The sequence below is a fragment of the Felis catus genome, chromosome B4, assembly GCF_018350175.1.
Source record: "Felis catus isolate Fca126 chromosome B4, F.catus_Fca126_mat1.0, whole genome shotgun sequence".
NCBI lineage: Eukaryota > Metazoa > Chordata > Mammalia > Carnivora > Felidae > Felis > Felis catus.
Window position 1 is genome coordinate 54662710 of NC_058374.1, and position 12796 is coordinate 54675505.

At 48.5% G+C, this 12796-nt stretch overlaps 1 long non-coding RNA gene across 1 annotated transcript; it reads right to left on the reverse strand.

The window, feature by feature from the left end:
• Positions 1-5738: 5738 nt before the first annotated feature.
• LOC111561476 lies at positions 5739-12226 on the reverse strand. Its single transcript, XR_002744116.2, has 3 exons — positions 9832-12226; positions 8403-8520; positions 5739-7162 (listed from the first exon to the last, which is right to left on the reverse strand). It is a non-coding gene; the product is annotated as an uncharacterized LOC111561476 (long non-coding RNA).
• Positions 12227-12796: the final 570 nt, after the last annotated feature.

The following is a 12796-nucleotide window of genomic DNA, read 5'->3' on the forward strand; positions in this document are numbered from 1 at the left end:
TATGGATCAATACGACTTCTGAACAAATATCCGTCTACCTCACCCCAGCTCTGGCAACATAATCTACAACAACTAGCCTCTATAACCACTTATTAAGGGAAACTCTTTATCCCTCTTCCCTAGTTCTTTCTGGTCTCCAGTTGGCCTTGTGGTTTGTATAATACAAGAAAAAAAAAAGGACAAGCATAAAGCAAAAGAATGTACCATAAAAATCACTTTTATCAATTTGGAATATACTTTGTGAAGGAAACTGGTTTTTCCAGATGATTTTTCTTTAAGGTTAAAATGTAACTGCCTTCTGGAAGCACATAACATGTATCAAATTATGACTGAGAGACATTGCAAAAGAACTGCTGGAAGGCAAGAGAAAGACAACTAGAAATAAACATTTGCCACATATAATCAATAAAACAGATGTCATGCATGGATAAGTGCTGTCTGGGCTTCTGGTGTTGGGGTACATCCCACAGTGTACATGGTAGTTGGGAGGGGAGAAGGGTGGAGAACATTTTAAGACTGCAGAGGCCTTTAAAATTAAAGAGTTTCAAATATGCTTGAGATAATAACAAACTGCCTCTTGGAGACCCAGTGTCTTAAAGACCACCAGACAGCCACACCCCAGGGGAACTTGGTAATAATCTCTTCCTCCTACACCTGACCTGACCTATAATCAATCCCCCACCACAACTGTTGTAAATTAGATAAGAGAGGCAGGGAGATACCTTCAGCAGCTGTAAAAAATAGATATCTAATTCCTTAAGCAAGGAGGAAGAAGACATTCAAATTCTCTCTGATGGTGGATAGACCACCTTATGAAACTGGCCCTGCTATTCAGCAGAGTTCACAGCAATTTCCTCCCTAAGAAGATATGACACAGACACTTTCAGACTCTCCAGTGAGAAAGTGTGGCAAAACATGAAGGAGGCAGCTGAGCCAGGTGGAAGAATCTTCATTCATTCAAAAAACATGTCTAAGCACACTATGTGCTGGGCCCTGTGAGAAAGACAAAGATGAATAAAGCAAGCTCTGCAGGAGGTCAGAAAGGAAAGGCCAGGGAGGAGGGCAAAGCAAAGAAAGAGGTGGGAAGGACTAAGGAGGAGTAGGGCCAGGGAATAACCCAGAAATCCTACCTGCTCTTCCCAAAATTGCAAGGCCTTTGGCCTGCACCCGCCAGTCCAAAGTCTAGCTCTGGAGCCATGAAATACCCTCTGCTCAAACTGCCCAGAGCTTTGACAGCTAGCGGCACTCCAAGCCCAGTTTCTTCCACTCTGGTTCTGTCTCAGTTTTCTTGCCAATTCTATAAACACAAGAAATCACTTACCCATGGCCTTTTTCTTCCTCAGAGGATAACACCTGAGAAGAAAGCTTAAGCAAAACCAGGGAAAGAAAAGGAGCTTGGCCAAGCAGAGTCAGGACTTGGAGCGGGAGCTCAGGGGGCCCTCGGGGAGGCGGGCCCTCAGGGGGGCGGGGCCCTCCAAAGGTAGGTGAGAGGAATGGTGGAACAGGGTAAAGGATGTGGATTAGTTGGAATCCTGTAGGCCCTGCATGGGTGAGGAGGTGGACTGAGGACTTAAATGGGACGTTATTTGACTCTTTGTTGCCAGAAAGTTGTGAAATTAGAGTAAGCTTTCCAGGGTCCTGGGTATGGAGGAAGTTCTGCTTGGCAGGAGGAGAGTGTGGGGAGCCAGATGGAGCCCCACCTGTGGTGCTTTGGGGCAAGTCCCAGATCCAGCTAAAGAGCCCACTCAGCAGTCCTTTAAACAAAGATAGAAACATCCCCCACCCCAGCAACTCCGTGTCTCAGAATCTCCTACTGGATTCCTCTACCACCATCCATCCCCATCTCCTCACCTATGTTTCCCATCACTCTGGAACTAAAACTACAAGGGAACTGGCTTAAGCTTCACCACAAGGAATTTTCTGAGACAGTCATTCAGAGTTCATAGTGCATTGTAACTGAATACGCATTGAGCATTGTGCTGGAGTAAATAAAGCCACAGACTCCCTGCCTAAACAGCTTCCTGCTCTAATCATTCAAATAGTAGGTCTTCCAAGATCCTGAAACAGTGACAAAAGGAAGGTGCCTCTTCCTTCCCAGAACATTAATCTTTAAACAGAGGCAAGACTTTTCAGAGATAGAGAACATGGGGCCTACTTAGAGACCCAGAACTGAATGGAGGATTATCAAGAAGAATTTGATCTAAAGGAAAAAGGGCACCACTGCCTCTACTTAATAATACTGAGATTCCTCTAAACTCTAAATTAGTTGCCATAATGACTGTGATGGAGATAGAAGGAGGGGAGAAAAGGATAGTGGCAGGATTCTCTAGGGACAGAGTCTATACTAACTATACTAAAGCAGATAATTGAAACTGGAGCAGAAAGAATTTCTCTAGATTTCGGGAAGAACCTCCAACTGAAGAAAACCTACAAATCACATTGACTCTGCACTAACACATCTCTAGTAGGCATGAACCAAGGGAACTAATTCAGTACTTCTTTTGTAGATGGTGCTATGCTGGGTAGTGGGTGAGAGGCCAGCCAATACTAAGGAGCCAAAACTCCTAGAGGCAAAGGAGGCAGGCAGGAATTGGAAGAATTCCTGGGGATAAGCATCTGTGTGTTTGGTTGGTGTCTGTTCCAACAATTCTAGACTGTCTTCCCCTGCCTCAAGCTGGGGTTTTCCTAAAGCTGTATCTCCTTGAGGGCAAGAAGGGCTTGCATCTGGTCCCAAGATTCAATTCCTTTCCTTTCTTGCTGTGCTATTCACTGCCTCATGTGTAGAGAGTGGGAGGCTGGAGAAATACCTGGGCGTCCAGATAATCAACAAGTAAGTGTAAGAACTATCTCAGGTTTGCAGGGAATGCAGAGGATGCAGAATTGGGGCCCTAGGTCTCTCCTGAAGGAGGGGTACAGAATGAGGGGCCTGGCAGTTGGAGCCCATCCAAGTGATTTCACATGAAATATCAGAACCATGAGAGGTGGGAGGAGAGAAGGGAGAGGAGTGAGGGGTGTGAGCCAGAGACAGGATAAGGGACTAAAAGACAGACATGAGAGAGGCAAGGAAGATGGAAGGGAGGGCAAGAGAGGGAACAGGGATGGGGAAACTGCAAAAGAAGACAGATAGGAGGAGATGTGGGTGAAGAAACTGAAAGGCACACAGGGTAAAACTCACAAAGATATGACGGGAAGAGAGACCCTCAGAGACTGAGGGATGGAAGAAGGAAGGGAGAGAGCCAGAAGGAAGAGCTAAAGGCACTCAGTCCCAGAAAAATCTCAGACAAAAAAAAATATTTGGAGTCAGAAATACAGAGAGATAGACAGACAGATCTGCTTGACAGAGATGAAGGTGAAGGAGGCAAAGTAGGAAGAAAGAAGACAGGGCTGCATTGAAGATGGGGGAGGGAGTAAGACAAAGAGAAAGAAGGAGGCAGGTGTGGAGCAGGAGGAGGGAACCAGACCAGGGAGGGGGACATATATTGGCTTTATGACCCTCTTCCATCTCACCTGGTCCCTGCTGAGTCTGGTCCCCTCTCAGGTGCTGCTGGGGGTGGATGTGCCCAGAAAGCTGACAGGATGAAGCTGCTGCCATCACTGCCCAGGCCCCCTCCCAGTGCCAACCTGGGGATACGAGAGACTCTGACATGTATATGCCTCCCCTTCCATCTCCCCCAAAATGCTGCAATCAAAAGACCCCTGAATCTCAGCCCTAAATTTTGCAGTTAAGGAAGCCTGGCAGAACCAGTGCAAGGGGGATTGGGGGTCAAGGAGAAAGAGAAACAGAGCCAGGCAGGAAGTCAGGCTGACAAGCTCTGGAGAAAGTGCTGGGGACAGACTGGTTAGGGATCATATGGAGAATAGGGAGGAGAGGGTAAGGACTGGGCCTGTGTCTGCATTGAGAGCTAAATAAGCACGATGCAAGGTATAAGCAAAATAACCTACTAGTGACTGTCCATTAATTTGGGGCAACAATGTAGACACCTTCTGAGCAGTCATCATCAATGACTTCAAGCAGCTCTCCACTAAAGGGCCCCCACAAATACACATATGAAACATGAAAAAGGAAAAACTGAGGCAAAGAACAGAGACCTTGAGGCCAGTGTACATGCTTGAATCTAGGTTTCAAAGGGCCAGTGATGAAGCAACCAGACACATTTGTGAAGACCCAAGACTTAGCATGGCAAGTTGGACCCTGCCGTTTTCCCCAGGTTTTATTGGGTCTCTGCAAAGACTACCCTCCCCAGCTCTTCTCAGAGCCAGGGGAGACCCTAAGAACATTAACTCAAGCAATTTAAAGGGGAGTTGTTCTCTCTGGCCCACTTCCCTGACAGTCACATTTGCAGGTCCCAGAGGCCAGAAGTCTGGTTATAACTAGAGCCCAAGGATTCTCTTTAGCAGCAGGAGGGAGGGTGGAGAGAGAAATTTCCACAGAATCCTTTGGAGAAGACAAGACAGCAAAACCCACCAGTTCCATCCCACTCCCGTGGACACATAGAAGCTTAATAAAGTTTAGAATGTCCAGGGCTACTAGGTAATTAAAGCCAGGATCTGGGTAATTACATTTCTTCTCTAAGCTCTACCCTTGACCTCCCTCCTCCCCCATGGACACACATCTTTTATGAAACACATTGAGTCAGAAACTTTAAAAACTGCCTCCACTAGAGAGATGGCCTTAATTTCAGCAAAGAAATTTAGAATACATTATGAAAGGATTTCCTTAGACCTCAGGTAGGTAAATGCTAGAACCAGAAACACACACACACACACACACACACACACACACACACACACACACACCACATAGGAAAAGGAAAGCCCTCTCATGACTATTTTTTTTTTTGCCTGTGGGTTTCACCTCCTCATGATCTGTCCCACATTAGGGAAGAAAATATAGTCTCTCTAAACGTTAGGAAATCAATTCCCTTCTAACCCTTAGATCCAGGAGGGAGATGGTTGTTTCCCTCCCCCAGTCATGACAAACATTCTGAAGAAAGGTGACAGTCTCTAGGTAAGAGCCCAGCATGCAGAAGCCTACTTTGCTGTTCTATCCCCCAAGGCCTCCCTCAACATCCGATCTCCACCAATCTGCACCTGTCAATGAACATTCTTTGGACTCCCCCTGTAAACCCAGCCCAGGGGGAAAGAAAGCATTCCAAGGGAGGATTAGCAGGGCCCTTTACTCTAAGATGTGAGAAGACAGACACACAAGACAAGAAACCTGGCAGAGAAAAAAAACATATAAATTAATAGAGTATAGCCATATCCTTCCAGGGCTGAGGGAAAGAAGATGGAAACAGAGATTGAGAATACAAAGCAAGATCAGAGGGAAAGAAATACCAGATTTAAAGGCTGGGAGTGCTGAGGGCTTGGGAGCCAGGAGGTTGTTGTGCTCAGCATATATGGAGACAATAAGCTGAGAAGATATCAAAGATGAGCATGAGGGTGGTTTAAAATGCCTAACGTGGGGCGCCTGGGTGGCTCAGTCAGTTCTTGGTTTCGGCTCAGGTCATGATCTCACAGTTCGTGGGTTTGAGCCCCACATTGGGCTCTGCGTTGATGCTTCGGAGCCTGCTAAAGAAAGATTCTTTCTCTCTCCCTCTCTCTCTCTTTCTTTCTCTCTCTCTCTGCCCCCTGCTTACGCTCTCTCTCTCTCAAAATAAATAAAACTTTAAAAATATAAAAAATAAAATAAAACGCCTAATGCATTTAGATATATACATCTTTACAACTGTACAGAGTTCTGTGGTATAAATTTCATTTTATTCTCAATAATAGGACACAGAGTAGGTCTCTTTTACAGATAATAAAACCATGGCACAGAGAGGTTAAGTAACTTGCTTCAAGTCACAGAGCTGGTAAGGGGAGGAGCAAAGAATCAAAGGACTGCACTGTGGTGTCCCCTCCTGCAGGTTCTGCCTTGGGAAGCACCCAGGCTTGGGGCCTGTTGTGTGAGGGAGAAGTGACCCCCAGAGGGCAAAAGACCTGCCTCCTGGGGCCCTTCTCAGCATGTTCTGCCCAGGAGAGCTTGGCCAAGTTGAGGTCTCATCTGGGAAGTGGGGAAGTCATACCTTACACTCTGAATATGAAAGGCTAAACCAGATCATTTACTGAAGTTCCTTTAGCTTTAAAATACAGAATTCAGTCCATGGAAGGGGTGGATGAGGGGATAGTCAGGATGAAGATCTGAAAGGCTTCAGTCTTCCCAATACCCCTCCACACAATCCTGTGTCCCTCTCTATCTCCTGATCCCCAGGGGTCTCTTCCCCACTTGTCTTGGCCCTGGCAGTACCTCCAGCCATGGCTCACTAACCTGTGCAGTCCAGGCTCAGTCATCCTCACAGCCTCTGATGATACATCATGCTGATTTCCAATCCAAGTATTTATTCCAGGCCAACAAAGCTGTCTCCTACCTGCCTTATCGTTTGCTCATCCTGTTTCAGAATCAAGAGAGAAGTTCTCTTCTTTTCCTCCTCCACCCCATGTCCTGTTGGGTTTGTCCTACAGCCCACTCATAACTCCTTTCCTCCAGGCAGCCTTCCCTGATGAACTAACTTGACTTGATTCTGAATTTCCCCTTGTCCTTTGCACTTGATTCGTGTTGAGTGAGTATCATTGGGTAACTTTGCATATTAGTTGGCAGGGAGGAGACTGTAAGCTCCCCAAGGGCAAGACCACTTGTCCCAGTATTTCAGGCAAATGCAGGTTTCATGCCTCCAGTACCAGGCTGGGAAAACTCCCACGAGTACAAATACCTGTTTTTCACAAATAGACAGGAACAGTAATCTGGGCTCTAGTGGCCACCAGAAATGTCTCCTTCTGTCACATGCTGCAAAAGTATCTCCTTCACAATGACCTTTCAGAACCATTTTGGAGGAGGGCACATCCTCCACTATGTCTGCCCACATTCACCTTGTATTTAACTGGAAATACTGCTTCCCGGCGAGGTCCTCAACTTATTCTCCAGCCTCAGAGAAAACTTGGCTGTTTTTAAAAATCAGATCCACCCTGAAGGACAAGCATGTGCCTCTGGTGAGGATGGTCAGAGCTGTGCTGCAGGCTGTGAAGGCGATCCCCACAGAGGATGCCAGGTGACCAGGCACCTGCAGCAGCAGTTGTAAGTGCTCTTGTGAAGAAGATGGTTGTGTGGAACAGGTTCCTTGTACTTAAAACATGAGAGAGAGAAAGTCACCCTAAAAAGCACTCACTGGCCACCTCCCCACCTCCCCAAAGGGTTGTTCCATCCCAGCCCAGCCTCTCTGGGGAGACAAGCACCCTGCTTGCTCCCCACTTTCCCCTCATCTGCTTCTCAACAGACTGTCTCTCTCCCTGCCCCTCTCTCCCTCCTGCAGTGAGAGGCTCCCTCCTTCTCCCTGTGTCTCTGCACACCTGCTTCCATCATATTCCTTCTCTTGCTCTGTCTCCCTCTGTCTTCTGTCTATTTCTCTACTCCCTGTTCCACTCTCAGTTTCTCTCCCTCTGATCTCAGTCATGGCTCTGTCATTTCTTCTCCATCTTAGTCTTTCTCTAACTCACATCTTGTTTCTGTTCTCCCCCCTTCCCCTCTACTGCCCAAAGCAGTCCTGCAGAGGGAGGGGAGTGGGGTCTCCTTCAGCACCAGAGGACTAGGTCATTTTGTATGGAGCTCTGAATTGTTGTGTTCCTGCCACACACACACACACACACACACACACACACACACACACCAGCTGAGCCCTTATCCTTTGCAACCTCTACCTGCCCCTTCTCACTGCCTCCCCCTCTGGTCTCCACCTCCTCTTTTCCCTTCTCTGTCTCCCTCTCCCTCCCTTTCTGTGTGCACTTCCCTGGCTGCCTCCTCAGTTCTGGACCTGGGTGCATGGATCTGTCTTTGGATCTGGGTCCATGGCTTTTGGACCCCCTAAGCCTGAGTTGAACTCATGTGTCGCAGGTATCTGTCTCTACTATCTCGACCTCTGGGTATCTCTGTCATGGATCTATCACTCTATTCTCTGGATGCTCCTCTCTTTCCTCTCTCTTGTCTCTCAGTCTGTCTTCCACTCTCTCTTCTACTATGGACTGTCTCTATTGACTCTATCTGCATCTCTTGGACTGCACAGTGCTCATACAGGCTCTGTCTTCTTGTTCCCACTCTGCTGGTCTTTGCTTGAATTTACTGGGCCTTTCTGTCCCTATCAATGTATTGGTGCTCCCAAACCCCATTTCTGCCTCCAAGTTCTGCCCTATCATTCCTGTGGTGGGGTGGCGCTAGGGGCACAGAGGGGACATGGCAGGCAGCACTTCGTGTGGAAGATGGACAGCTGGCCCACTACAATATAGTGCCGGCTCCAAATGCATCCCTTGCTCCTCACAGAAGATTCTCCAGGACTCCAGATGCTGTTGGCCTCCTTGCCTGCTATACTCACCTGTCAGACCCTGAGGCTTGGCCCTCTCCATCCCCAGTCTGTCCATTAGGAGTTGCTGGAAATTCTGGGAAGTCACTTGAGGTCCCCCTTGGTCAGGTATCTACTTGTCTGGAACATTCTGTCAAAAGAGGTTTTAGGAGATGTGAGAGGACCCACTAGAGGTGCTTTGCTGGAGGGGCACATGAGTGTGCAGAACAGAAAGCCTGGGAGCTTTGCCTCTGCATCCTGGGCTAGACTGCCCAGGGGCTCCTTGTACCCCTCAGACAGGCCCACATGGGCAACCAGCTCAGGGAGGAGATGTAGCAGGTCTTCAAATACAGGATGGGGAACCAAAAATATGTGTGTCTCTCTTCTATCTCCTCATGGCACCTGTAACCCTCCTTGATCATCCCAGTGATCATGGGACCCCAACTCAAATCCCAGTCATTCCAGCACCTCCTCCTCAGTCATTTACCTGGTGCCCCTTCCTCCACCTCTCCCCCCTGTCCACCCAATGGCACTTGGCCCTCGGGGTGTCTTCCCAAAGACAGGCAGTCACTAATGAGCACTAGAAGGCGAGGGTCAAGGGCAGTGTGGTGGGTGGGAGGGGATTCCAGAGCAAGCAGATAAGGAGTCCTGTCAGCATCTGTCAAATATGCCATATCCCTCCCTGCCAATCCATCTCCCTGCTGAGGCTGAGGGACTAAGTTTAGCCACAAACTCACAAAAGCCTAGATGCACAAAGCATGCTCAGCTCCAGACCCATTTTCTCCAGCAATCTCACTACCCGTGCCAGACAGGGTTTGAAAATTCCTGAAGATTCTGGGAAGCTGAGGTTGTATATGGAACTCAAGGAGAAAGAGAAATTGCTCCCTCTGCTCAATATCTTGATCTCAGCTGCTTGTCTCCACCACACATTACCAAAAGCATAACTTAAAACCTCAGGCAATGGCAAAGAGGGTTAAATCTCAGGAAGACTTTCCAAGCCCTAAAGAGATCGTGAGTGCTCCAGAACCCAGGGGATATGGGGGGAAATATGAGGTTGGATGACCTTATTGGGATGCAGTGTTGTGCATCCTGATACAAGCAATTTCCATCTGGGGGTCTAGGGAGATAGCTCTGTGAACTTGACCGAACTTTCCCAGCTTCGACCTGCGAAGAGCGTGGCAGCCACAAGAGGGCAGCAGAGAACAGCTCTCCCTGCAGAGCCAGCCCTGGGTGCAGAGATAGGGCTGGACTGCCCAGGCTGGGGGAGTCTTTGGCTCCAGCAATAACCCATGAATTTCCAAATCTAGGAAACCCTTCCTGCCGCCCTTTCCACTGGCATTCGTTATTCACTTTGGCCCCTGGAATTCCATCACCCATCCATCCCCCTTCCATTTTCTGGGGGCACAGTAGAGACACATGGGTTTTCCTTTAAGATTGTACAGCAGGTGACATCCCAGCTTACCGAAGTGATGCTTCACAGGATCCCAACTGATAACTAAAGCCAGAACTGGAACCCACGTTTTCTTGCTTGCCAATACAGAGGTCTTCCCATTTTGTGCTGACTGCTGCTCCTAACAGAGAAGCATACTTTATAGGCCCCAGTGGGAAGCCTGCTCACCTCACTTGTGAGCATGTCAAAGCTGTACCCTTCCTCATGTGATATGTTTACACACATGACAATGCACACAGGACTGTTAACCACGGAGCACAGACACGTACACCACAAACACTATGCTGTTCACACCCTCACTTTCAGCACACACACCCCTCTGCCCCTCAGAGTCCCACGGCCCCTGCCTCTCTCTTCCTATTTCATGAGCTGCAAGAGGAACTTCTCTTCATAATTTGCTCTTTCCTGTATTAACAAAGCTTCCTCAAAACTGCCTGACAGCAAAGCACTTTCCCATATTGAATCTTAGTCCCTCCCACCATAGCCCTGTACACATGGAGAGGAAGGGCCATCCAGAGTCCACACCTCTCTCTTCCCAGGGATCCTCTCTCTCAGGCCCTTCACTGCTCCTTGCCCCTTTCATCCCTCTTCTGACCTACTGACTCCTCCTCCAGATCCTTCTTGCTGCCACTGGCCTTTTTTTAACCTCAAAAGCTGGGTCTCCTAGGGAGGTGAGCACTGAAAGGAGAGAGAAGTAAGGATAGAAGGGACAAGGAAAAACCTAACTTCAGACCAGGAGAGGGCTCCGTTCTGTTGCCTTTACCTTCAGCTGGGAACTTCTGGTTTCAGTATGATGACCCCAGTGTTCTGACCAGCCTTACTTCCTCCCCTCTCCTGGTAGCTAAAGAGCTATAAAATAGGATAGTAACTGGATTGAATGCATTGATTAATTGGAATAGAGACAGTTTGGGGGAGGGGAGCAAATGTGCAAACTTGTGAACTGATGGGATAAATGCATGAAAAAAGGCATGCCACCCCCCTACCTACCCCCTTCCATGTAGCCCCCACACACATGAATTCCCTGCCATTCCCCAATCCAGGACTCCTTCCTTATATAACAAGATGAGAAAAATATGCCAACCTTCCAAAAACCTCCTTCCAACTTTCATCCCATAGGGGAAACCTGAAAAGACAGAAATCTCCTTTTTTTTTTCCTCACCCCATGTGCCTCCTTATTCACTGTGCAGTTTCCCACTAGACCCTCTGGTTGCAGCCCCCACACACTTTCCCCAGAATGGAAGAGGCACCAGATATAGCCTCTTCCTGCAAAGGACTGAAACAAATGCCGGTCATGTTAGGGGCCTCTCAAGGTACCCATTATGCTATGAATTCTCAAGTCAAAACCATCTGATGTTTTCAAATGGATGCTAGGCAGCAGGGGAAAAAACTGTAAGACAGTCAATTGGGAGGGAGCAGGAGGAGCCAGTCCTTGTCCTTGTGCTCCCAGAGTCAAGTTCCACTAGGCTGGAGTCCTGTACAGAGCATACCTCTTAACTTAATCAGTAAGGTGGGTGGCAGCAAATGAGGCAAGGGAGAAATGGTACCTCAGAGGGAGGGTGCCTGGACACAGCCCCCTACCTTGAGTCCATAGAGCCAGGGCTCCTGGCCAAGATGTCTAAGCAGTGGCAGCAGAAACAGAGGGGGGTAGTCAGGAGAATTTGGTGATTCTCAGCCCCCAATAAAGGGTGCTGTACTTGTGGAGACCGAGGAGTAGAGGAGGACGTATCATCATGGGAGCTTATAAGGGACTGGATTTTGGTGCCTGGAGAGAAAATGGCTTCAAAGGGACTCTGGGTGAGACCAGAAGGACTCAGGCTGACTGAGACAAACACTGCATCCCATCTTCCCTCCCCAATATACCCACTCTACAGAAGACAATAACAAGGGCCTTGATGGAACTCAGCTTCCCCTCCCCCCACCACCTGTGAATCCTAAAGCCCAAGCAGAGAGAGTTCTCCAGGGTGTGAACCACTCTGTCCCATGGTCTTCATCTCCACAGACCCAGTGGGGCAGGAGAGAGGAGGATGGAGGAGAACCTGAGGTAGAACTGCCCTCCCTCAGAACCTTCCTCATAGGGTCCTTCCTCTGGCCTCCTTCCCATCTGCAGTTCTTCTGGGTATATGGTGGTTCTCTCCACTTCCAGTGCTCCAGGCAGGACTTCAGTTAGACCAGAGAAGTGACTTCCCAGGTCTATGGTTAAGATTAATATCTTAACCATAGCCACACACAGGCTGGAGTAGGGAAGGCTAAGGAACCTGGGTTTTTCTGAATAGGCCCAAAGAGCTGAGCATGATGAGATTGTTGGAGAAGTGAATAAAGTACGCCAAAGATTGCCGACGGGGCTAAAACAGACTCTGGTCTCTAGCTTGGAGACCTCTCTTCCAGGTTCTTTTTCTCTTGCTGTGCACGCGAAAACCCCCAGATATGGAAGCTGATGACTATAAATTACCCTCCCCACTTGCATTTGGCGCTCGGATCTTTGGAGAAATGGTCTCCTCTGAGCTTGCTGGTGTTAAATAAATCTCCTATCCACCAAGATCTCTGAGTGCTGCTTGGTTTTTCCGCCAGCATTCCAGACTTGTTCCATAACATATTTGGTTCCCTGACCAGGAAACCCAATCAAACTGGCCCATTGTTGCCACCGGTTTGGAAAAACGGTGAGGCAGTGACAGAGCAAGTGATCGCAGGGGAGAAGGCGCACTGTGCCTGAATTTCAGCAGTCTCCTACTCGGTCATCTTGGGCCCGCCCCGCTCCATCGTTCCTGCCTGACTCAAAGAGACCTGGTAGGTGAGGACCTGGACCCGACGTTGGAACTGGTAAGGCTGAGGCCCCAAAGAAGGCCCACCCAAAAGGGTGGAAGGGGGACATGATCAATCCCCGGAAGCCTTAATGGTCTCACAGGTAGAAAATTTTATGGGAGGGAATGTAATAGATTCTGGTGTGTGTGTGTGTGTGTGTGTGTGTGTGTGTGTGTGT